The sequence below is a fragment of the Rhinopithecus bieti genome, unplaced genomic scaffold (assembly GCF_001698545.2).
Source record: "Rhinopithecus bieti isolate Rb0 unplaced genomic scaffold, ASM169854v2 scaffold_20178, whole genome shotgun sequence".
NCBI classification, from domain to species: domain Eukaryota; kingdom Metazoa; phylum Chordata; class Mammalia; order Primates; family Cercopithecidae; genus Rhinopithecus; species Rhinopithecus bieti.
The window spans coordinates 91,655-94,678 of record NW_016809758.1 but is presented as its reverse complement, the minus strand read 5'-3'; the positions used below and the strand labels follow the sequence as shown (position 1 = coordinate 94,678).

Below are 3,024 nucleotides of genomic sequence, written 5' to 3'. Positions count from 1 at the left end.
GCCCCTCCTGCCCCTCCTGCCCTCTCTTGCGGGTTTATGAGTAACAAGCATGAGTCCAAGGCCGGGACTTGCCATATCTCTGAACCTCGGCCCGGCTGGGTGGGGAAGTGTGTGGGGTTGAATGACCTTGCTGTCTCCGGCTCAGAGGTCCAGGGTCCGAGCTGAACTTCAGTCCCCGCAGCCTGCACTCCCTTGGGAAAGCTGCGAGCTTCCCTCCGCCCGCTCCTGAGGGCAGCGATGGGAGCGAGGGCTCGTGGCCCTCTTGGGCCCTCCTGGGGCCTCTCCCAGTGAGGGCGAGGGTTTGGCCAGCTTTCGGGCGACGTCTCCTAGTCTCCAGACCCGGAGGCCTGAGCTTGTCACCAGGACTAGCTTTGATGGGCTCTGCGCTTAGAAGGGTCCTGAATGCTTGGTTTAATGTTCTACTGTTAACAGTCTTGAAATTATCAATAATTTCAAAGCAAGTGCCTGGCATTTTCAACTTGCACTGGACTCCACTGATTATGTAGGCGGTCTGTAGGCGGTATGCTGGGCGCCCATCCTCTATTGCCAGATTACTTACTATCTGTGCTTTAACGTTTATTGAGACTTTAAGATACCGTGGTTTCTGGGTTATCCAGCCTGGAAAATCAGGATCGTTATTTATTTATTTATTTATTTTTGAGACGGAGTCTCGCTCTGTCGCCCAAGCTGGAGTGCAGTGGCCGGATCTCAGCGCACTGCAAGCTCCGCCTCCCGGGTTTACGCCATTCTCCTGCCTCAGCCTCCCGAGTAGCTGGGACTACAGGCGCCGGCCACCTCGCCCAGCTAGTGTTTTGTATTTTTTTAGTAGAGACGGGGTTTCACCGTGTTAGCCAGGATGGTCTCGATCTCCTGACCTCGTGATCTGCCCGTCTCGGCCGCCCAAAGTGCTGGGATTACAGGCTTGAGGGGATCGTTATATATTGATTGATTCTTACCTGCATTCTCTCAGAATGTGACGGAATCATTTTTTAAAACGTTGGCCGGGCGCAGTGGCTCACGCCTGTAATCCCAGCACTTTGAGAGGCTGAGGCGGGTGGATCCACTGAGGTCAGGAATTCGAGACCAGCCTGGCCAACACGGTGAAACCCTGTCACTACTTAAAAAAAAGCCAGATGTGGTGGTGTGCGCCCGTAATCCCAGCTACTCGAGAGGATGAGGCAGGAGAATCGCTTGAACCCGGGAGGCGGAGGTTGCAGTGAGCCGAGATCACGCCACTGCACTCCAGCCTGGGCTACAAAAGCGAAACTCAAACAACAAACAACAACAACAAGAAAAAACCAACTAAACAAACAAGAAAACACCTATGTCTCTTCCGCCAGTTGATCTGTTGAAGAATCCTCTAACAGCGTTTCGTGCTTAAGAACCCACAAGTGAGCCGGGTGGGGTGGCTCACGACTATAATTCCAGCACCATGGGAGGCCGAGGAGGAGGATCATTTGTGGCCAGGAGTTCCAGGCCAGCCTGGGCAACATAGTGAGACCCAGTCTACAAAAGGAAAAAAAAAATAGCCGGCCATCATGGCGCGTGCCGGTGGTCCCAACTTACTTGGGAAGGCTGGAGGAGGGAATCTTGAGCCCATGAGGTGGAGGCTGCAGTGAGCCATGATTGCTCCACTGTACTCCAGCTGCCATGATTGCTCCACTGTACTCCAGCCTGGGCACAGAACTAAAGCCTGTCTCTAAAAAAAGAAAACCAACAAATGGCTCACTATTGTTCGTTGTTTCAAATACAGACTTCCAAACCTGGTTGTCTATATTTAGTAACCTCATTTTTTGATAATTCTGCCAAGCAAATATGCCAATAAATATCTTGTTTATTTTTACCTCTGCAGCTTCCCAGGAAAATTTCTTATCAGAGGGAAGCTCTCTCTACCCAACTCCCTTCCTCAGTCTTGCACTTTGACTCAGTAATACTGCTTCCAGAAATCTAGCCCCGACCTACATAAAAATGTATGTTCTACATAGCAATTCCTGATAAAAGTAGAACACTGGAAACAAAGATCTAAATATCTTGCAATATGGAATTGGTTAAATGAATTATAGTCCATGTGGTATAGACACAGAAATACCAGGTAGCTATTAAAATGGTGTTGTAGTCTTCATTTTTTTTTTTTAAGGTACTTATTCCTGGTACAGGTTTGTTGTAGCCTTCCATTTTTATACCATGGGAAATTGTGCAAACTACATTGTCAAGTTAAAAAAAAAAAAAGATAATCATTTCTTCTGGTGACATGTAATAGATGCAAAAACAACGTGGTTTCAGTTTTTCATTAAAAAGTATAATAGACGTGGTAGCTCATGCCTGTAATCCCAGTACTTTGGGAGGCTGAGGCAGGCAGATCACTTGACCCCAGGAGTTTGAGACCAGCCTGGGCAACATGATGAAACCCTGTCTCAAAAAAAAAAAAAAAAAAAAAAAAAAAAAAAAAAAATTGAGCTGGGCCTGTAGTCTTGGCTACCCAGGATGCTGAGGTGGAAGGATCAACTGAGTCTGGTCAAGGCTGCAGTGAGCCATGATGGTGCCACTGCACTTCATCCAGCCTGGGCGAGAATGAGACCCTGTCTCAAAGAAAAAAAAAAAGGGATAATAATACCTAGCTCATTACATCATTAAACAAAGTGGAGAAGGCTTGCATGAACCGGTGACAAAGGTGTAGCTTCTGCAAAGGGTTATGATTAATACAGCTATAGCACCTGAGGTCCAGAAAACGAACAAAAAACTTCTGTTAAATTTATCCCCTTAACAATTCATTTTTTGATTCTCTTTTCTCTTCTTCTTACAAATTAGTTCAAACCTGAATAAAATCTTTTAATTCAAGCTTTTGTAATATGGAACTTGTACATTACTGAATAAAACATTTAAAAGTCATGGTAAATGTTAAAATAGCTGAGGTTTTATGACCAAAATGAATCCTCTTTCACATCAAATGGGAAAGAATATAAGATTCATCACTGGATTCATTGATTAATTTTTTTGCGTATAAAAGATTTTTTTTTTTTTTTT

At 45.6% G+C, this 3,024-nt stretch overlaps 1 protein-coding gene across 1 annotated transcript in view; it reads left to right on the top strand.

Moving 5' to 3' along the window:
• The window catches only part of NRL (neural retina leucine zipper), a 44,324-nt gene that overhangs the window by 1,387 nt on the left and 39,913 nt on the right, over nt 1-3,024 (top strand). The window lies entirely within an intron of this gene.